Raw genomic sequence first — 24,925 nt, forward strand, 5'->3', positions numbered from 1 at the left:
TTTATATCTTTGTGTAGCAAGTGTGTGAAAGGTATACACATTTCTGCCAATTGAGAAATGAATTGATGAACTGACTAAATCCTAGCTTGAAGAGAGTGTAACTAACTCAGGTTATTTGGAGATTGCATACTGATTATGGCTTGTACATTTTCAAGGTCAACTTTTATCCCTTTGGATGAGACAAAGTATCCTAGGAGCTTACCTAATTTGATGCCAGAAGTGTATTTCTTGGGATTGAGCCTAACTTTGAACACTTCTAGGTGGGTGAATATTTTGGCTAGTATGGGGAGATGTTCTTCTAAACTATGGGATTTGGGAAGAATGTTATCCACATAATCTTCTATGAAAATATGCATCATATCATGAAAGATAGTGGTCATGGCTTGTTGATAGGTAGGCCTAGCATTATTTAACCAAAAGGGCATTACATTCCAACAAAATGTGCCCCATGCACAAGTAAAAGCTCTTTTCTCTTGATCTTCCAGTGCTATCCTGATTTGATTAGACCCTAAAAACATGTTCATGAGTGAAAACATGGAGTGACCCATTGGTAGATTGACAATGGTGTCGATGTTGGGGAGGGGGAAATTATCTTTAGGACATGCTTTTTTTAGATCTCAAAAATTGATGCAGATGTGTATGCTTCCATTCTTCTTTGATATGGGGACAATGTTGGATATCCATGATAGACACACCAAGGGTTGGATGAAATTGCTATTTATTAACTTTTCTAACTCTGCCTTGACCAATAGAGCTATATGGGGATGCATATTTCTAAGCTTTTGTTTTAGTGACTTGGCCTTCAGAGAAATATTGAGATGATGGAGGATTTAATTTGGGTCTAATCCAAGCATGCTTGCGTAAGACCATGCAAAGTTTATCTATCTTTCTTCAAAGAAGTGAATGAATGCCTATCTTTCCTCTATGCTTAAGGACTATGCTAAATAAATTACCCTTAGTTCTAGCTCTGTGCCAATGTTGATTGGCTCTATTGGTTCAATCAGAATAGAAGATCTTTCCTCAGAGTATTCAGGTAAAGTATCAATCACCCCATCCGCGGGTGCCACAGTTGGGTTTTCACCTTGGGATGCATCACTTTTGTTTATTTCCATTTTTTTCTCGAGGTCATCCACAACTTGGTAGTGATTATTAAGGTTGTGGAATGCTTGACTTGTTCTAATGTGACTGAGGTAATTGGTACGAGACTTGACTATATACCTTTCTTCTATTCTTTGTCAATGAGATGGTTCAACCACATTAAGGTAGAGGAAAATTTTATGGTCAGTGTCAAAATAAGGGATGTGGAGAGGCTTTCTTGTATCCTAGCTAATGAGTTTAGGATGGACTAGGGGTAATGATTCATAATATGGAATAGGTTCAGTAGGATTTAAGGACATGATTTCATTGGATGGCTCATATGTTGTATCTATTAGATCCATGACATGAGCTTCTTCTAGAGTTTGAAGAAAAATAGAGATTGCGAGAGGCTCATAGTAGTCATTCTCAACCTCTACTAGAAAAAAGTTAGGGAATAGGATTTGAAATCAAAATCCTATGACATGTTTATCATCTTCTAAGCTACTCTATTGTATCCTAATTCTCAACGAAGTGGGTCTTGGACTACGAGTTGTTCCTTGTGTAGATAGACTGTCAAATATGGGTATGTGGACTAAATCACATTCTTTATCATGAAGAGACTCCTCAGATAATGACTCAAATTCCTATTTAGTGGAATCATCATTGTCTTTGTTATTAGAGGTGTTTATAGATGTTTCTTTCATGGGATATGAACCTAAGAAGGATAGGTTCTCATTTATGATGTTAGTTGTTTTTTGACTATAACCATCCTTTTGTTTAGGTACCCACACCAAGGTGGAAGAGGAGGAATCTCTATTCTTAGGATGAGCATCTGAAGAGGCTTGTGTGCTATCTTGTCCATCATATCCTACTCCCATTTTAGACTTGTTAGACATAAATTATGCCATTAGAGGTTCAATGATGCCTATCCCTTTTCCTAAAAGGCCATCTCCCATGCATCCCATCTTTTTCATTAGGTTAAAACCTTCTCTATATAGGTGGGTAGAGATATCAATGTTTTGTTGACTGAATTTTGCCACTGAGTTTGGAGGTGTGTTGCTTGGTTTAATAAAATGTACTACATGATAAGGCTTGGTGGATGATGGTTTTCCATGAGATCTTGGAGAAAACGGGGGATCAAATAAGGAAACTGAGTACTCTCCCACCCCTTTGTGATGCAATTTACACTTTCTATCAAATTCTTTCATCAATTTATCCATTTCTTTGTAGTGTGACTGGGGTCTTTAGATGATGATGGTGAAGGAACAGAAGGACCCAAACAACCCACTTTCTCTTTACTCTTAGTTGATGTTGATGAGTGGTTGTCATTTTGGTTGGTAGAGTATGAAGTTTCTATAGTTGTGGAATGGTTAATGTCATCTTTTGGTGTATTAGTTTCTTCCCTATTGTGAGGAACTAAGGAATTACAATACTATGCAAAATGTTGGTCTTTGGGTATGGTCACTTCTTGACCCATGTAAGGAAATTTAAGACATCGGTGATAAGTGGAGGGAAAGGACTACATGTCATGAATCCACAATCTTCCCAATAGGATGTTATAAGTTAATTTTAGATCAAAGACCTAACAAACAATCTCTTTCACAACTGGTCCTACTCTGATTGGAAAAATAACCATGCCTTTGGAGGATCTTTCCTTGTCATCGTAAGCTTTGATGGTAATTTTATTTCTTGGGTCAAAAACATCCTCTATATACCCTAGGGCTTTTACTAAATTGAGTGTGAAAATATGGAGGCCTAATCCACCATCAACCAATTTTCGCTTAACTCTATTTCTATGGATAAAGACTTCAATATGCAAAGGAGAGTTTTGAGGCTAGATGATAGACATGTCATCTTGAGCTGAAAAAGATATATAGTGAGGGGTGATGAGGTTGCTGACCATGTTCTAAAATCTACTCACATCCAAGTCATTCGATACTAAGGCTTCAGTAATTATTTCCTTATGCTCTAGAGAGATTTGCAATAGTTCAAAAATGGAGATATGGGTCGGAGTCTTGAGTAATTAGATGACCAGGTTGTACTTGGGAAAGGAGGAACTTGCAGTTGCATGATCAAGATTTATAATAGGTCTTGGTAGGATAATTTTAGAGGCTTTGCCTTGGGTAATGATGTTTAATGATTGTTTTTTATTTTTATGCTTAACTTTGATTACATTTATGGTGTCATCAAAGCCGAAAATCATGTTAATGGTGTTGTCCTAATGATGTACATAATCAACCTTAGTGTGAGGGGGTTTTTTCTAATTAGCTTTGGAGGATTCACCCTTTTCATGACTCATTAAGGGGTTCTTGAAGGCCGTATGATCTTCATTATTGCTAAGGTTGTTTACTTCAATGACGCCATCATTGATCAATTTTTGGATTGCCCCCTTAAGGGAAAAATAATTGTTTGTTAAATGGCCACTGTTTCAATGGTAGGCACAAATGTGCTTGCCATTCCACCATTTTGGTTTGACTTAGGGTTCATAGGGTTTAGCCTCATGAAGTATAATGAGCTCATTCACCAAGAGGATTTGCAAGGCACTCTCATAAGACACTTTGATAGGAGTATATAACTTGGGTATATTGGAAGATTGGTATCTACAAGGGAAGGAGCTTGATTGTAAGCAACTTGTTGATTGGTTGTTGAGGGAGTTTCTACATTGCATTGATAAAATGGGTGGGGATTTTCTTGTTGGGGTGCATTGTTCACAATAGGATATGACTGGTTTAGATGGGATTAGTTTTTGAGGTTTCAAATGGTTGGCTTCAACCATCCCATCATTAACAATGTTCTTGTTGTTGTTTCACCACCACAAATTTTGTTTATTGGTGGCCCAATCAAATGAATTATGATTCTACATGCAGTTATTTGAAAAGCTCTTACCATTTTTTGATAGTTTAATAATGTCATTATTTAGTAAGTTCTCTTCTACATTAGCAACATTTTCTAAGGTAGTTTTGAAATCCTTAGGCCTTAGAGTTGGAGCTAGTAATTCATTAGTTTGGAGAGGCTATTAATGAAGATGTCAATCTTCTCTTATCAGGTATGTCTTTGTGGTACTTAGTGAAAGTGTGTCTCCATCATTGTAGGAAATTTTTGAATGACTTTCTAGGGAGTTGTTTTGTGTTGCATAGGTCGATCATCGTAACTTCCCTTTTGATATTGTAGGAATATTGGGAGATGAACACGAAAGCTAGTTGGTAAAAGCTTTTGATATTGGAGGGTAGCTTGGAGAACCACTCCATAGCTTGCCCTCCAAGGCTTCTAGGAAATAGTCACATCAGGCATGTCATGTCATGGAAAAATTCCATACTCAAGGTATAGAATTATCTGAGGAGATCTTGTAGATCTAAAGTGCCAAAATATTTATCATATTTTGGTATTTGTACATTTTGTGAGAAAGGTGTAAATGTAATGGTTTTATCAAAGGGGAGAGGACACACCTTCTTGAGGCTGAATTCCATGAGTTGTATTTTTCCTTTCTTCATTCTTTCCATTTCTACTTGTAGGTCTTGTAACTTTTACGTGACAACATCTAGGGGTGACTCTTTTTCATCTCATTTCAATTTGCTCACATCAAAATCAAATGGTAATTTCACACCTTGTTGTGCTAACGTTAGTATATAACATTCCTTATGTTTTTTGAGTATCTTGTCCAAGATGTCGACAAGCTCAAGGTTTTGTTGGAAATCTTTGATCTTAGTTTTGATACTTCTATCATCCAATATGTTAGATGAACCCATTGTGGCCATGGGTTCTAAGTTTTGATTGTACAAGGGTGACTTGTGAATAGTTGTGTTTTGTGGGCAATCTATTGTTGTAGTAGGCTCAAGGAGATTTACAAGTTTTGTGCATTTGATGGTTCTATTGGCTTTTCTAGAACTCACTCATATAGGCGATCACTTTGGTCTTGCAGCTATAATGGTTTTATGTGGTAGCATAAAACATGTGTTGGATTTCTTTAGTTCTTAGGCATTTTTTGAAAATGCAAGGGTCCATGCTGACTGTGATTTGTTTTTGGTAACAAGCTAGGTTAGACAAGGTGTTTTCAAATGTTGATAGGATAAGTTTCACTTTCGTAAAGTTAGGTAAGGGATGGATGCGTGTCTCTGAACATTTTTTGATTTGATGTGTGAAATGAAGCAATGATAACTATTGGGTTGATAATGATGTTTGTAGCTCTATTTTTTTTGGAAGGATGTTATTAGTTAGATACAAAATTTCTAAGACTTTGTGGAATATGAGCAAGGAAAAGGGTATCAAAATTGATTCTTTGTTCATGATTATTATGCACATAGATAGCCTCTATTTTATGTTTTTTTCTCAAATGCATCATAGGAATAGTTAGATGTGCTATTTTAGTGGTCAAATGTGTTATTGCATTCCTTATATGCACTATTATAAATGTTATATGCACTATTTAATTATTCAGATGCATCATTTTGTTGGGAAAATGTGATGTTTTAAGGCTCATATGCACAATTTGATAGAAATATGCATTATAACAGAGATCAAAAGCATTATAGGAATTTGTAAAAGCATTGTTTTATGTAGTATATGAGCTAATTTCAAGGTTTTTCAGCAATGTCTTCATCTTGGACTTGGTTTCTTGATACTAGTTTGAGGTTTGTGCTTTCTAGAAGGTTTGTGATCTACATTGGTGTTCATTATTAAATTTTAAAACACTTCCAAGCACAATAGTAGTAAGACCAAAACAAAATGAAAGATCGCATGCACCTAGAAAATGGAAGAAAAATGAGTTCCTATCAAGGTTATCTAAAGCCGATGACTAGTGGGTCTTAGTATTCCAACTGTATTCAGATTTACCTCTCCTATGATAGAGAGCTTCCCACTAATGCCAGGGAGGTTTGGCACAATTTGTTGTGGTAATACTAGAGGAAGGCTATGTTACAAACATAGGTGGTTTTCATTCAATTAGGAATAAAAGGTTTAGGGGCAATACCTCTCATTAGCCTTGCTAAGGTAACTCAGGAGTTAGCCCTTCTATGGCTAGATAATCCTACCTAGTGAAAAGAGAAAAATGCAAGTCACAAACAAGTTTGGGAATCTGATCATTTGAGAAGAGTGAGAGCATATCCTTACTATTTTGGCTCCCAAAACATGACATACACAGAGGTTTAATTATCATCACTTATACCAATAAAGATAGAGGGCCATAATTAGGCTATGTGTGGGTTCTTTCCTCGTTCAATTGTGATTGATCTTTACAAAAGGTTGGGCATTCTAATCAACTCGAAGGAGTTGAGAGCATAGGCCTACTTCTTTAACAAATAAGTGAGATTGAATGCTTCTATTAAGCTATGTTTGAAAACTTAGAAATGCCACACTTTTAATCAATGAGATTTGAGCTCCACCTACTTGATACGGAGCTAGCAAAGGCTAGGCCCATTTATGAGGCTCTTCATTCCTATTGCACACTGTCTACAATCTAAAGGCTTTTTCATTAACATGAAAGGGACCTATAAGAAAATGATATTTGGATCTAGAAGTTAGATTCAAGAAACTATAATGTTTACTAGATGTAGTATAGAAATGCTCATATGCATTACAGGACACCTTATATGCACTATTTTATCATGCAAATGCACTATAAGATGCTTCATATGTGCTATAAGAAGATGCATATGCGTTATAGAACTATGAAATGCAATATAGAACTATGTAAATGCATTACAAAACTATGTAAATATGTTACAGAACTATGTATATACGCTATAGAAAGATTAAATATGTTAAAATAGAGTTTATAAGCATTAGAATATCTCTCGAAAGCATCAAAATAGAGTGCAGAAGCATCAAAAGATTCAAATTCAGCCCTTATATTCTTTGGGAAGACTTTGGAATGTTGTTCTTACTAATATGAGGTCTCTTGAACACTGTGGAACCTGCATTTGATCAGATGTGCACAAGAGAATAGAAAGAAACATAGATCCATACTAGAAACGAAAGATTAGACTAAAAAACTTGAAAATAGGGAGGCTTTTAGTTTAGCCCCATGGTGGGCACCATTTTGTACATGGTGTGAATGCATATTCATGAAACTTCATTGTAGTATGCAAATAGACTGCTGACAAACTATACTAGACCCAAGATATCATCATCAGAATGTAATCTCTATGAGCATCTTATGTTTTCCTAACTACTATTACTAAAATAGCTCTCAGACTGGCATCTTAGTGATAGTTCTAGAATGGAGTATTCTTAGAATGTAGATCTACAATGAAAACATGCAAGATCTATGACTAAAATGCAAATTATATGTGAAATACAACTCCTAGAAATGCTCTTGAAATGATCATGCTATGAACTAACATGCAATAAATGATGCTAAATGACACAAAATCATGCTAAAATGCTTTGAACTTACTACAATGAAAATGCTAAAATGATGAGTTCAAATGTGCCTATAGTGTAGATGTATAAAAAAATTGGGTCCCTTACCTCTTAGGTTTCCCTCTTATTTATAGGATTTTAGAAGGGGTTGGGGTAAAAATTAGGATTTTCACCTTTGACTAGGGGTGAAAGTGAAACTAAAAATATCTCATAAGAGACTAGGAGGAAGAGTCCAATAGACTTGATTTTGAGGATAATTGAGGATATTGCTAATTCTTTTGAAATGAAAAAGGAAGCTTTTCAATCTTGTGAGGATAAATGATTTTATTGATTTAATAAATGTCTTATTTATTTTCAACACTTTGTATTTTTCCTCCTCCTTTTTTTGAATCTCATTTTATGAATTTGAATTATTTTTCTCCTCTTTTATAGTTGATTTAGTTCTTATTGATTTGATAGGTGGTTAATAACCTGATGTGATTTTTGATTTGAATGTCTATTTTGTTTCTTCTAATTTTCTCTTTGATTTGGACTGATTGATTAGAATTGCATGATTTAAGTCTTTGCTAATTTTTGGGTGTCCATAGTTTTAAGTAAAGATATGGTAAGTATGAGATCTTGAAATGAATATAGATAATTTTTTTTGCAAAGTGTTAAGAGAAGATTTTGAACTAGGTGTGTGGTCTTTATGAGTTATAACCTAATGGATAAGGCACCGGTCATCCTTGTGAATTAATCTGAATGGAATATTTTTCACACTATATAAATATTAAAATCAATCAATATTTTATAATTCTATTATTCAAGTGTGAAATGTCACCCTATACTTGATTCATGGTGTCTAGGGTTTGGTGAAATAGCTAGTTATCATCTCCTTATGACTATTGGATTAGAAGAAAGAAGGCTCAATTGTCTATTGTTACATTATTTCATGTTAAGAATCTTTATTTGAAAGTGGATAAAGTTGAATTCCTAAGCTGAACCTACATGAATCTTGTAGAATTGAAAGTGGAGAGGACCTTAAGGTCTTGTTAGTTGGTCCATTTATTCTGATTTTCAGAATTACCACCATGGTTTTTTGTTAAGTCATATGTTTTTTGACATCATAAAAGGTAGTTAAAATTCTATCAAATAAGGAGAAACATGGTCAACACTAGGTTGTTTGCAATAAACTTAATCTTGCTTGATCATTATTGTAATTTTCTAATTCTCAACACATACTAGATTTCGTTGACACTCAATCATAACAATCTTTTTGCTCAGCCTAAACTAAATTCCTAGCTTACTCTATTTTCTTGGCTAGGCTTGGAAAACAAATACTTATTGTAAATTATTCTTCTTATCTTTTCTTTAGTGTCCTTTCATTGTAGCCTTGAGTGGATAAATACTGTAGTATATCATCAAAGTCTTACTTGGTCTTAGTGCTCCTTTTATGCACCATATAACTCAAACTTTCTCTAGGTACTATTGTTATCCTTTCTTTTCAAATCCTCTTCATCAATTAATCAAATGATAGAATTTTGACCAAAGTTGGCAATTGTCTTACCAATAAGTAGCAGGTTTGACATCAATGACAAAATAATGATTATTCCCATGATAGGTTTATATACTTCAACAATCTTCATTTTCAACAAGTTTGACATCAATGACAAAACGATAATTTTTCCAATTGTATGTTTCCAAAACGGCCTTAATGGAACATGCAATGACTAATAGACTCATGTTTTTAACTAACCCCTTTAACTCTTTGACATACTCAATAACTCTACACAAAATTCTTCACATCCTATGACAACTAAGGCAAAAAATAATTTTCACTAACAATGTAAATGGTCTTATCTTAATCAAAGTATCTTGTGATTCCTCTAATTTGTTTCTCTTTGACCAAGTTCTCCCTCATGAAACTTTTTAGAATGCATAATTGGTTTCCTTTGAATAACATATCATCTTGGATCATGTAGTCTAGCCACATTGCCCTATATAGAGTAATAGGTTCCTTACAAATCTTTCAAGCCTTTGTAAAGTTAGGATCCTCTAGGTATATAATTTGGCATTCATTAAAACCAAGCACCTAAAACTGCATTTATATCAATAGTATTTTCTTCCTACTTAATGATTCTTCCACCCTTTTAGATCATCCACTTCCATGCTTCAATACAAATGTAAATCTCTACAAGAACTCTACCTATTTCAAGTGCCTTTGATTCAATTTACCTTGGCTATTTAGGTATTATAATTTTTGATGATTAGTATACAAAAAAAACTATTTTTTTCCAAAAAATAATGTCTACATTTCTTTCATGCATGAACTATTGTGTAGAACTCCTAATCATAAACACAATACATCTTCTTTGCATCATTTAACTTCTCACTAAAATATGCAATATTCTTACAATCTTGGCTCAATACAACTCAAATGGCACTACCACTAACATCAAAATCCACCTAGAACACCAGATTGAAATCAGGGAGTGATAACATAGGTTTTTTTATCATCATCGTCTTCAACAATTTATAACTTCTTGTAGCTCCTATAGTCCATTCTAAATCATTTCTATTGCCTCTAGTTGTTTCAATTAGGGGTGCATAGGTACAACTAAAATTTACAATGAACTTTATCCAAAAACTAGCCAAACTATGGAAAGAACCCACCTTAGTGGTAGACCTTGAGGTAGGCTATTCTAGGACGACCTACACATTATTTGGGTCCATTTTGAGACCATGACATGAAAGAAAAAACCCCAAATAGGCTAACTTCCTTTTGACAAAGCTAGAGTTCTTCAAATTAATCAAAATCCTTTCTTCCCTTAACTTCTTAAAGGCTCTACAAATATGCATACATTATTTTTCTAGAGTAGTACTAACAATAAAAATATCATCTAAATAAATAATATTAATAAATTCCATAAATTTCTTTAGTACCTCATTCATAAGTTGTATTAAGGTGCTTGGTGCATTGTCTAGTCCAAAGAGCATGACTAACCACTCATATAGACTTTCCTTGTTCTTGAATGTAGTCTTCCATTCATCATCCTCTGTAATCTAAAATTGATGATAACTACTCTTAGGATTTGTCTCTATGAAGTATCAAGATACACTCAAGAAGTCCACCAGATCATCCATCCTTGGTAGGGGAAATCTATAATTGATGGTTTCCTTGTTTATGGCCCTAGAGACTCTACACATCCTCTACTCTTCATCCTTCTTAGGTGCTAGTACTACATGTACCACATAGGTAATCAAGATCTCCCAAATTAGAACCTTCCTCAATAATTCTTAAACTCGTCTATTCAAATCCTCAATCTTAGTAGGATTTATCCTATGAGAATCCTTGAACTAGGAAAATGAGCTCTAGGGACTGTGTCTATTTGACGATTGATTTTTCTTACTAGTGCTGACCATTTAGGGACATTATCAAATATGATATCTTGAAATTCATTTAATAGACTTGAAACCTCTACTAGAACTTCTCTACTACCTCTTTATCTACCTTAGGAATTAAAACCTAACACACGTGTAGATATTTCATTCCATCTATAAATTTTAATCTAATAAGACATATCCTTGCACTACTACATACATTTTCATCTTCCTTCATTAGGGTTTTAGGCTTGTGATGAAATCCATCCTTTGTTAGAGAATACGTGTTTACACAACTATTATGTACAAGCCACCTTTCACACTATTAGGGTCTTCCCAACAACATATGACATGCATCTATTGGTATGATGTCACATAGTACCTCATCATGGTTTCTTCCAATCTTGAACTTTATAAAGCATTGTTCATTGACTAGGACCTTGTGGTCATCTTGGATCTGATATGGATGTGGGTGTTTCTTGTTTTTGATATATAACTATGTGACCATCTCACTTGATGCCAAATTTTCAGTGCACCCAACTTTGATAATCACATCACAATATTTACCCTCACACTTGTACCTAGTACAAAACAAGATCCTTCTTTGTTTAGGTTTCATTCTCACCACTTGGAAAGACTCTTCTATTAGCAAAGAATTCCTTTCCTAGCCTTCAACTCTTCTATCTATCCTTCCTTGGCATTGAGGGAATTCATAAGTTCAATGACCTTCTTATCCACAATGAAAACATTTCCCACAAAAGCCTACTCTTCCTGGTCCTTTTTCTCTTCATCTTCCTTGCCACTTTGTAATTTTTATGACAAGAATGATTAAAATCGCCAATCCTCTAGTTTTGGCTTGTACTCACATCTTAATTTTTCCTCTAGTCCTCATTAAACTTGCAAAATACTTACCACCTCCCCTTCCTCCTTTTCCTTTCCCTCTTTTCTTTTCATCAAATCTATTGATTATCTTCAATAAAACTATCAAGACAAATTAGTAAGCCTCTTCAATATTGGTCATTCTAACCAGGCTTAGATTCTCCTAAATTCTTGTCCTTAACCTATTAAAATAATGAGAATCTTTCTCCTTGTTAGCTTCTACATGTCAGGTATCCTAATGAGAATTTATAGAAATCCTTTGGATATTCTTGGATAAATTTTTGTGCTTATTTTAACCATTGCATCTTCTTAAAAAATTAAAGCTCATAGTCAATAGGAATGAATTTCTTCTTGAGTTTTTCCACCATCTAGACCCATCTAGTGATGCTCTCTTTTCATCTTTCATATCTTTCCAACTAGACCTCCTACCACCAAAATTTGGCATGATCCTTCAATTCGGCCTTCGAAAACTTGACCCTCTCATGATATTCTACATATTTATATTTAAAATACTCCTATGAATCATTAATCCAATTTGAATAAGACTTCTAGATTAACATTTCCCAAAAATGTGGGAACATCAATTTTGGGTGTCTTTCCAATTCTGGATATAAGCCTCCAAATCCTTTCAGCCTCTAGATCCCTTTCTTCTTCTTGATCCTCTTGAACTTTTCCCTCTTTTACAAATCCTTCATCACTTTCATTTCTAGCCCTAAATTTAATCCCTCTTCCTTTTTATTCTTGCAAGGCTTCTACTTGTTATTGGAGGGCTTTGAAATCCTCAGGTGTCACACCTCTAATTCTTCTTCTTTCTCTTCATAGAGGCATTTTTTTCACTCTTTCACAACCCAAAATCACAATTTGAAGGATAGGCACGAAATGAATGTCACCCCCACCCCCAAATTGGTGGAAACTTAATTTTGATGGATCTGGAAGGAATGTTACTGTAGTTATTGAGGGTGTCATATGGGATGATTGAAGCAATTGTATTCAAGGATATGTACGTAATTGTATTAAGATTTCCAGCAATGAGGTGGAGGCTATGGGCCTACCTAAGGGTTTGGAGATATCTATTAACTCAAGGGTATTCCAAAATTGGTGATTGAGGGAAACTCTCTTCTTTTCATTAGGGCCTTTAAAGGGTATGAATAATGAGTTAGTATGCCACGACAATAAATAGGTATGCTTAGATTTTTCTAAGTAGATTTATCGACACCACTATCCAACAAGAGTACCTCAAAGGTAACCAAGTAGCTAGCACCATGGCTACATACAGGAAAAGTGTCATTAATATATAAACTTGGGAAAGGGAGCTAGATCTTTTGATGGTAGTTTAATTTCTTGTGAAAAGTAAAAATAAAACATTTATTATCATGATGACATTTTTCAAATTTGTGGCATATGGGTAACATGGCTAAGTTGGTGCCTTTTACGATGAATGGTTTTAAAATGGGCTATCTTTTCAACAAATAAATTTAGTTATACTCCATTATGATAAGGGAATGTCTGATACCCAAGGAAAGATATGGATTATTTTTTACAATCTCAAAGGATGGGACTTTCAAATTTTTGAAAGTCTTTTAAACAACATGTATTGCATAGCTACAGAGCAATTATGAAGTGGCAAGTTGGAAATATAGTTTAAATTCCCTTTTCACATGTTATAAAATAAAGTGTTATCATAGTATTAAGGCCCTTAATAATATTACTATTTGTTTTCATGGTATGAAATGGTAATCTTCTAGGTTTTCTTCATATTTCCTATGGATTTTCTAGTTTTTTTGCTATGAATATGTCAAAATTTTAGAAAGAGTTGGTGGTGGAGCTTGGAGACAAAGTGGCTACAAAGAGTAACAATGCCCATATTGAGCCATCAAGAATTGAGGAAGTCATTCGAAAGGAAAAATTTCCCAAGACTTACTTGCATGAAGGTGGTTTGATTCCTTTATGGAATGCATAGAGGCTCATAATGAAACGGTTTCCAGTCAATTTGTTGATTCTTGGAAGGATTGATGGGAAACTATTAATGGTAAATATCATTTGAAATCACTCAATAATACATTGTAAATGCATCTAGTCTTTCCTTGGAAGGAAATAATTTAGGGAAACAAGTGAGGATTGCAGATAAAGCAATTTTGAGGAAATTCTTTCAACCATATGTGGCTCCTAAATGATTTTGTGGTAAGTTTAAATGTGAGAAATTTCTAGAGCCATGAAACACGGTCTATTATGCTATTATGAGGTATATTAGTCTTAGAGATAGGTTTAAGGTTTTATACCATTATCACATTCCCATTTTTGACAATTTTAGGAATAGGGAGATTATATCTTTTCCTTACCTATTATTATGCTCTATAGAGGATTTCATCTAGAATGTGCATAAGAAAAGAGATGATGGTAAGAGCAATACCATTTTCCTCCAAGCCCTAGTGTTTTGTCTCTTTCAATTACATAAGGATCTTAACCCTTAGATGCAAATTCTAGCCCCAATATTCCCTCCAAAAATTTCTACCACTCCCTAAACCTCTCCCCCTTCTAGTTAGTCCTTGAAAAAATAGAGGTCCCTCCTGCACTTTGAAGAAGATTAAGATGGAAGAGATTGAGGTTCTTGATGTGGATAGTGTTGGAGCTGCAAGTAAGAACAAAATCTGAGAGAAGAATCCATCTAACCCTCTAAGCTAGGATATATTGGTTAGCTTGGAGTCTACTAAGAATAATGAGACGAAAAGTTGGCCTAGACCCAAAAGGAAAGCAACCATGTAGAATTATGGGAAACAAGATCAGGATATGACTAGTGAAGACAAAGTCGAAGATACCCTTGTTGGTCATCAGGAATGCCCTATGCCATATTGTGTGTAGAACACTATTAAAACTAAATTAAATACCCTATAGTCTAAGGTGGGGGATGAGGCTGGGGATTGGGGTATAGTCACCTTGCTAATTAGGAACCTAAATATGGAACCTTAGAATCTAGGGACTCGGAGAATGTGGAGACTCAACTAAAAGATCCCATGAAAGGAGAAAAATAGAAGAGGGGTAATCTTGTGCCTTGGGAAATAGATGAAAATCATCTACCAGTGAAGGATGATCATTCCAAGTTGGAGTAAACTATCACCACCTTAATAAATAAGTATGATATTCTAGAGGACAAGTTTGATAGGGTGGTGAATTACTCAGTTTATGTCATGCATTTTGTGATCATTTCACTCCATATTCTTCGGGCTAATAAGGAGGAGTTCAATGATGCTAAGGACATCAAGACTATAGACTCCCTCTATGGATTCCTTGTGGACAAGTGGCTGCAAATCTTGTTGGATAATCTTGATAAGCATAAGAAGGAGAGTTGTCTTTTGTCTCCTTGTCTTTTTTTTCTTTTTCCTTTTATATTTATTGTTTACTATTTTTCCCATAGGGCTCCTTTGGTTAATACTTATTGTACTTCATTTATTCCCATAAATTTAAATTTGGATAGGATCATATCTAATTGTGATAATTCATGATTGTAGTACAATTTTAGATATATAAAAATATTAGTTTGGGGGTTTTGATATTAATGAAGGGGGTAGATTAATTCGATGGTAATGACTTAAAAATGGGTTTCACTTGAGTTTTCTTTTTCTCTAGGCCAACCCCCATCCTAGATGCTTTTTAATATAAAAAACTAACATTTCCTCTAACTATTAGGAAATCAAGTTTATATTCAATATTATAATTAGCTTGACCATTTCTATATTATTTAGGAGAAGATGTGGATGTGTAAAGCCATTTTGAAAATGATGCATTAACATAATTTTATGGAATATCAATTTTATTCTATTAATTTTCTACAATAGTTTGATCTACGAATTACAATTAGTTTACCATTACAACATTTTTATTAGAACATTACTAAGATTTTGTGTCTATAAAAGAATGGAAGAGAAGCAAGAATAACTAAATGAGGGCCTTATTCAATTTACTAATGTAAAAGAATGGAAGAGAAGCAAGAATAAAAAAATGAGGGCCTTATTCAATTTACTAATGTAAAATTTTACGTTATTTTAACAAGACTATGTGGAGAAATTTGCAGTATACTCTAGAGGGTATATACAAAATAGAGAGGAATTAATGCTATGCCTTGGAGAAATGAAAGCAAGTAGTGTAGGTTTCATTTGATATAAAAAATTAGAATTTCAATTGACTTCACTTTATTTTGTAGAGTATTTCTTTAAATGGACATGGAGAATAAATGGTTATTATTTGATATCTTGCTAATCTAAAACAAAATTTTATTTTGGTAGAGTGGCATATGTGGAATATATTTTAAAGAATAGAATGCAATATTGCATGTTGTAAGACATCTAAAGAAAGAAAAAACAATTTATATACAGTGTGAACTATTGTAAAATAACATGCTGCACATTTCACCAAAGATTTATTTCCCCTAAAGCCATTTAATTGCTGGTTATTTGTTAAAATAACTAAATATAATCTTAATTATGTTATATTTGTAGGTCTATGTCTTATTGTTTAATGTTTTACATAAAAGGAGGAGAAGGGTGTTAAGGTAGAAGAGGAAACATAGAGATTTGGTGATATTTTTTATTTCATATTTGTCTTATAAATGAGATAAAATGCATATGAAGAAACATATTTGAAGGTTTTATTTAACTTGAAAGAAGTATGAGAAATATGAGGTAGATATATTTATTAGATATTGGAAGGAATGGAGGAAGGAGGATATTTATCATTCCAAGATAGCATCTTTCTTAGGGGTGATTTATTGTATTAAAAAACTCATTATATTTGTAATTCTAATTTAAAAAGGGGGCCTCAAAATATATTTAATATTTCTTTATGAAGAAAAGGGGTGACTTAGTAGATAACTAATTTTTTATCAATCTATAGAGTATTTGTTTTCTTTTGTAGAAATTGAGTTTGTATAGATCTACATAGTAATTGTTTTTGTTTGTAGATGATTAAGTGCATCTTATCTATGAAACACATGAATGGTATATATAGAGTATTGAGTTTGTCTCCATTCATAGTTATGGAGTTTTTTTTATTGTGGTTGATATTGTTTCTGTTGATTAATAAGAGTAATATACTATTGGATAATAGATTGTATAGATTGATTCAAAAAAAAAATTTCTTAGATAAGACATGTTTTGATTGATGCATTTAGAGTTGAATCAATAACCATTTTAATAGACAAAGTATTCCAAGTGAGTGTCAAAAAAAGAGTTGGGATTCAAACATTTATCTAGACTAGGAACTTTATCTTATTTTGATGAATAAGAGTTCAACATTGCAAACATTTTGCTAGACTAGATATTTTAGGTGAAATATGTTATAGTCTTGTTTATTTTTGTACATAATGTAAACATTAACATAGGGTTATTAGAACATAAGGTTCACATTATATAATACAAGAAGTTTTTAGTTAGGTTAGTTAGTTGGTTTGATATCTCACTACAATAAGTTGGTTTTGCATGGGAAATATAGCGCTTTTTAATCTATTTGTAAAATAATGCAATACCATAATATTATGAAATATCAATATTAGTTTAATGTTTCTCTATAATATTTTGATAATTAAATTGTGATTAGTTCACCATTCTAACACCAACCCCAAAAATTTGAAATCTAAGGAAGAAGAAAAAGCTTCTTATAATCTACTGATAACAAAAATGGTCTTTATAATGAGTCATATATAGAATATTTAAATCTCAGTACAACTAGTATAGATATATTAAGATAATTCTATCTAAAGAAATGCTGATAGACATCCAATCCAAAATAATTATAATTGAATTTACTACACCCAAAATTATTTATATTTCTTTTATCTCCAATTATTTAATTTTTCACTAACTTAATCTTTTTATTTTAATTTCTAAAAAAATGCATTCTCCAAATATTATATATAATAAGATTTAAACTTTTGACATGTAGATGGTTGTCAAATTCAACCTAGAAGAATAAATGTTAACATTAACACAATCACACCATCCCACTCCACCCATTCTGCCATTGTAGAATGCCTATCAACATTAACTAAATAACTATTTTACATCAAATCTGAACGGTGATCATTTGCCAAATTATTTGCCCCATTTGAGTGCTATTGTGTAGAATCTTTGAAACCTGCAAATGCTATTAGATAACTTATTCACCAAATACTTATAATAAAATGACTATAAAGGAAATCATATGAGTACCTTGCAATGAAGGGTGTGGGTGACTTTTTTATGAATTGTGACTGAAGATGTGGTAATCACTTGTAGTTGCTGTTCTTCAATTATAACTAGAATCTTGGACAACATATGCTCTTTTAGTGCATTTATTGTGATTAACACATGTGAATACACTTGATCAACCTTTACCATAGGAAATTCATTTCCCTCTTTGTAACTTGAGTAAAAGCAATTTACCACTTGAAAATTATTGATTTTCCTTCTTATCTCATCTCTTTTCTTAGAAAGAACATCCACTTCCTCCTTTAGATGATAAATGTAATCCATAGCTCTAGACAATACATCAATATTTGCAAGTTTCCTCTGTTACACCATATCAATCAAAAGAAATATGTTAATATATAACATAAAATTTAAATTTCTTAATATTATATTAAAATCTTACCGACACAAAGATCCTCATATTGTCTTATTGCTTACACATTTCAATATAATCAAAAGAATATATATAGAAAGAACAACAATTTTATCTAAATATCATATTAAAATTATGTAAATAATATTAAAATAAAATTAATATCATATCTTAAACTCATTGTCACTCATCTACTCTTTATAACAACTTCAATATATTTTTAGTTAAACATCAAATCTCAATACAAAACTCCACACCCTTTGATAATAAAATCAAAATCATCTTTTCATACATAGTTATCAAAATACTACTAACTCCAAAAAAAATCAATGAGAACTAATAACAAACAATGATAAAACACCATATACTTAAAACTTTTAGGAAAGGAAAAAAGAAAAAAATATTCGGGTGTAATAATCAGTTAGAGTCTCATGAGTTGTTTAATAATATTGTCTACTACTTTCTCATAATTGACACTAAAAATTGGTTAGAGTTTTATTGTATTATTCAATAAAACTCTAACAACATATAACTTATAAAATATAAGAAGTAAGGTAAGTTTGGATGACATTAACACCTAATTAAAATCTTAGTCAATGCAAAAATATAATTTATGATAAGTACTAATAACATGAATAAATATGAAGAAAGTACTAATAAAAGTAGATCCTAGATAACTAGTTAAAACTTCCTTCAATGTAAAGTATAATATGTCACAATTACTACAAAACTCCAACAGCAATTTATAAGGCTTACAATAATTTGAAAAGTTGAAAAACTCATATTTAATACATATAAATAGACATTACCTTGGTCTTTTTCCTCTCGGGTGGAAGCAAAGATGCTAACTCTGAAAGGTAGGACTTCATTCTCTTTCTCCTCACCCTTTCAATTGCACAATTACTACTCTTATTCATATTCATGGTCTTACAATCTGCCCCATCAACTATATCATTGGAGGGCTGACTCTTTCTCTTATTCATATTCATGGTCTTACAATTAGCCCCATCAACTATATCATTAGAGGGCTGATTCTTTCTCTTATTCATATTCACGGTCTTACTATTAGCCCCGTCAACTATATCATTAGAGGGCTGATTCTTTGCAGCCAAAGAGCCATGCCCATCAAATGACAATCCCTCATTCTCTACAATATCAAACACCTCTTCATTCTGTCCCTTATTAGGAAGAGAAATTGGAGAAAATAGATCATCTTGATCAAAGAAAGCAGATGAGCCATGGCCATCAAATGGCAATATTCCGCATCTTAGACTATCAGATAACTCTTTGATTTCAACTTGTTTAATAGAAAACTCTGGAGAAAACAAGTCAGATTGATCAAATGGCAACGGCCCACATTCTAAAAGATTTATCTTATCCATGCTATTACCATTGCCCTCTTCAACTATATAATTAAAGGGATGAGCTTTTGCGGCAAATGAGCCATGCCCATCAAATGGCAATCCCTCACAATTTACAATATCAAATAACTCTTCATCATTTCCTTTATTGGAAGGAAAATTTGCAGAAAATAGATCATCTTGATCAAAGCAAGTAGATGAGCCATGGCCATCAAATGGCAATAGCCCACATCTCAACAAAGCAGACTGATGAGATGGAAACGACCCACATTCTAAAATATCACAAAACTCTCCAATCTCTGCTTCCATGGCAGCAAAATTTGCAGAAAACAAATCAGAGAAACCATTCATTTCCTTTTGCTCTATTGCTTTTTTAGATGAGAGGAGCGCTTATTATAGAGAGTTTTAATTTTTTTAATAATTCTTCCTTTATTATGATCCCACATTTGGTAATGGAAGGATACAGGGAGATATTTTCGCTCTTAATATTATTTCTTACTGGGTCATTAAAAGATTCAGCAACCATTTTTTTAAGCTATTTGTACTTTTGACATTTGAATAATATCACCCAAATCATATTTTTAATGAGGGCACACTAAAACTTTCAATCACTGAACAGAATTGCAAATTATTTCCATGGGGATCACGATGTTTTCGGCTCTCGTGAAAAATGTCAAGCATGATGGGAAATAAATATATATAAGGGAAAATAACTTTAAATTTAAGCTAAGCAGTACAATTTGATGGAGCAGAAGTGATAAACAATTGATTCTCCTTTGACTGTGGTTGACGATGATAGAGAAATAAGTATAATTTAGTGAAGGATTTAGCAGGTGGATTTTGATGCATGATTGGAAGATTAATTATTGTCACTTACTATTCAGGAGACACGCGGATTTAGATGCATGGTTAGAAGATTAATTATTGCCACTTACTATTCAGGAGACATTGAAAAGATTTTAAAGATTCTAAATCTTTGAATATAATTATTTTAGACAGACAAATATTTTTTAAATCATAAAAGATGAATTTGGATTAATTTAGAATAATTCAAGAATTAAATAATTAATAGTTCTTTTTTTTAAAATGATAGTGATTTTTCTACACTTCTATTACATGTATGTATGGTGGGTGCTAAAAAATAAATAAATATCAAAATATTTATTTTGAACATTTATCAATCTATGTTCAATAATATATATATTTTAAAGTAGATTATTTGAATCAATCAAAATATAACACCTATTTCAAACAACCTTTTTTTTTAAATAATAGAAATAAGTGCTAGTGATCATATCTTGTCCTTTATGCATTATCATTTTAGGATCATGTTTATCTAAATTTTACTAACATACTGTTATTTAGTATTGAATAAAATTTACATAAATATCATAGGTTAAAACAAACATGATTTTTAACAATCCATTCATTTAAGATAAGAGAGTACTTGGATTAAACTATGCATAATGTTTTAACATCAATATTTTAGATCACATTTTGTGTATCATATGATTGGTAAAATGCTATCTTAACAACAAAATGTAATTACTATGGAAGAAAGTTGTGCTCATAACAAATGAAAATTACAACCACCTCACTACTAGAAATGTTATACAACTAAAATGTTCACCCCAAAAATCAATAGAGTACATAAAATCACCACCAGAAGAAAAAATAAATTATATAATGAAAATCACAAGCTAGTGTGTAGAAAAGGAATGTGTAGCCCACAAATGCCAATGTCACTATATATCTCCTTGGATGCCATAAAGGAAAAAATAATTCCCTTGTAGATATATATAGGGCCAATAAATAAAAAAAATCTACCACTGAGTAAATTTAGTGAGAGAGAGAGAGAGAGAGAGTGTGTGTGTGTGTGTGTGTGTGTGAGAGAGAGAGAGAGAGAGTAGGCAGTGGGAGAGGGAGAGAGAGAGAGCGAGAGAAAAAGTAGGGGATGGGAGAGGAGAGAGGGGGGATGGGTGTGTGTGTGAAAGAGAGAGAGTAGGGAATGAGAGATGGGAGAGAGAGATAGAGAGAGTAGGGGATGGGAGAGAAAGAGAGTACTCAATGGCAAAGGGAGTGGGAGAGGGAGAGAGGGGGGGGATGGGAGTGTGTGTTAAAGAGAAAGTAGTGGATGGGAGAGAGTGTGAGAGTGTGAGAGAGAGTAGGGGTGGTAAAGAGAGAGTGAGAGTAGGGGATGGGAGAGAGAGAGAGAGAGAGAGAGAGAGAGAGAGAGAGAGAGAGAGAGAGAGTGGAAGGGAGAGAGAGGGGGAATGGAAGTGTGTAAGAGAGATAGAGTAGGGGATGGGAGAGAGTAGGTAGTGGGAGAGGGAGTGCGAGAGAGAGGGGGAGGGAATGGGAATGTGTATAAGAGAGATAGAGTAGGGGATGGGAGAGAGCGTGAGAGTTTGAGAGAGAGTAGGGGGTGGAAAAGAGAGCTCGTATGGGATGGGGGCATGAGAGAGAGAGAGAGAGAGAGAGAGAGAGAGAGAGAGAGAGAGAGAGAGAAGGGGATGGGAGAGAGAAAGTAGAGAGGGAGATAGAGTACTTGAGATATATATATATATATATATATATATATATATGCTAAGCGGTGCAAGAGGGAGTGGGGGAGGGAGAGAGAGGGGGGATGGGAGTGTGTGTGAAAAATCTAGAGAGTAGGGGATGGGAGAGAGAGAGAGAGAGATAGAGAGAGAGACACAGAGAGAGAGAGAGAGAGAGAGAGAGAGAGAGAGAGAGAGAGAGAGAGAGAGAGTAGGTGGTAGGAGAGGGAGTGGGAGAGGGAGAGGGAGAGAGATAGCGGGGATGGGAGTGTGTGTGACAGATCTAGAGAATAGGGGATGGGAGAGAAGAGAGTGGGGGGATAAGAGTGTGTGTGTCTATGAAAGAGAGAGATTAGGGGATGGGAGAGAGGAGAGAGAGAATAGGGGATGGAGGATAGAGAGTAGGTAGTGGGAGAGGGAGAGAGTGAGAGTAAAGGATGGGAGAGTGTGTGAGAGGGAGTAGGGGATGGGAGAGAGTGAGAGAGAGAGAGAGTAGGGAGAGGGAGAGGGAGAGAGGGGGATGGGAGAGTGTGTGACAAATATAGAGAGTAGGGGATGGGAGTGTGTGTGTGTGTGTCTATGAAAGAGAGAGAGTGTGACAGTGTGAGAGAGAGTAGGGGTGGTAGAGAGAGAGAATAGAATGAGAGAGATAGAGTGAAAGGATGGGAGAGAGTGAGAGAGAGAGTAGGGGGTGGCAGAGAGAGGGAGAGTCTGAGATGGGAAAGACAGAGTGAAAGGATGGGAGAGAGAGAGAGAGAGAGAGAGAGAGAGAGAGAGAGAGAGAGAGAGAGAGAGAGAGAGAGAGAGAGAGAGAGAGTAGGGGATGGGAGAGAATGTGAGAGAGAGTTGGGAATGGGAGAGAGAGAGAGAGTAAGAGTAGGGGATGGGAGAGAGAGAGAGAGAGAGAGTAGAGAGGGAGGGAGAGAACTTGAGAGAGATGGATAGTAGGCAGTGGGAGAGGGAGAGGGAGAGGAGGAGAGAGAGGGATGGGAGTGCATGTGAGAGATCTAGAGAGTAAGGGATGGGAGAGGGGAGAGAGGGGGGGATGGGAGTGTGTATTTGAAAAAGAGAGAGTTTAGTGGATGGGAGAGGGGAGAGAGAGAGTAGTCAGAGAGAGAGAGAGAGAGAGAGAGAGAGAGAGAGAGAGAGAGAGAGAGAGAGAGAGAGTTGCAGATGGGAGAGAGAGACTAGGTGGTGGGAGAGGGAGAGATGGGTGGATGGGAGTGTGTGTAAGAGAGAGTAGGGGATGAGAGTGAGAGTGAGAGTGAGAGAGAGAATAGGGGATGTGAGAGATTGTGAGAGATAGTAGAGAGATGGAGATAGAGAGAGGGGGATGGGAGAGAAGAGAGAGGGGAGTTGGGAGTGTGTGTGTGTGTCTATGAAAGAGAGAGAGTAGGGGATGGGAGAGATTGTGAGAGTGTGAGAGGGAGTAGGGAGTGGCAAAGAGAGTATGGGATGGGAGAGATAGAGTAAATATATGGGAAAGAGTGTGAGAGAGAGTAGGAGGTGGCAAAGAGAGAGAGACTATGGGATGAGAGAGATAGAGTGAAAGGATGAGAGAGAGAGTGTGAGAGAGAGAGTAGGGGATGGGAGAGAGTGTGAGAGAGAGTTGGGGATTAGAGAGAGAGAGAGAGTAAGAGTAGGGGATGGGGGAGAGAGGGAGAGAGAGAGAGAGAGAGAGAGAGAGAGAGAGAGAGAGAGAGAGAACTTGAGAGAGAGATAGTAGGTAGTGGAGAGGGAGTGGGAGAGGGGGAGAGAGAGGGGACATGGGAGTGTGTATCTCTAAAAGAGAGAGTTTAGGGGATGGGAGAGGGGGGGAGAGAGAGAGTAGCAGATGTGAGAGGGTGTGAGAGAGAGTAAGGGATGGGAGAGAGTAGGGGGATGGGGCGAGAGAGAGAGAGAGAGAGAGAGAGAGAGAGAGAGAGATAGTAGGAAGTGGGAGAGGGAGTATGTGAGTGTGTGTGAGATATCTAAAGAGTAGGAGATGGGAGAAGAGAGAGGGTGAGAGAGGTAGAGAGAGTAGGCAGTGGGAGAGGAAGAGTTAGAGAGAGAGAGAGAGTAGGGGATGTGACAGGGGGAAGAGAGGGTGTAGGGGATGGGAGAGAGAGTAGGGGGAGAGAGAGAGAGAGAGAGAGAGAGAGAGAGAGAGAGAGTAGGGAGGATAGAGAGTAGGGAGGATGGGGAGTGATGTGTTTTCACATAGTGTATACACACTTTATAGTGCGTACGTGCTATAGTGCATACACACTATATGAAATCACCTAAAAATGGTCAAAAAGAAAACTCTAGGGCCCATTTCATCCATTCTCTGCTTTTGGTTTGTTGTGCATTCTGTTATTCTGGTAGAAATCATGGGTTTCAACATAGCAAACACTATTTCAAACACTTTTTCATGCTAGCAAACACCAAATTCAATCATTGGATATGCAATTTGAAGACTTTTTGAATATTCCTTGTATAGAAAAGGTTAGTGCAATCCATTTTAAATATTGTTTGTCGATATATAGATACAAATTTCATTCTAATTTGACATTTTGTTTAATATATAGTGAATTTATTGAAAATTTTATGTTTGAATGAAATGTTTATTTCGAAATGGTTAGAAATTTGACAAGTCGTTTGATATATATTGTGTATTCATTCAAATAATTATAATTTTTATATGTATTTGAATAATTTGTAATTTACACATTTTAAGTAATTCAAATGTTTGAATAATTTGAGATGTAGAAATCATCATCATGCCAAGGAAGAAAC

Source organism: Cupressus sempervirens, chromosome 9, assembly GCF_028749045.1.
Source record: "Cupressus sempervirens isolate cs-2001-9-10 chromosome 9, ASM2874904v1, whole genome shotgun sequence".
NCBI lineage: Eukaryota > Viridiplantae > Streptophyta > Pinopsida > Cupressales > Cupressaceae > Cupressus > Cupressus sempervirens.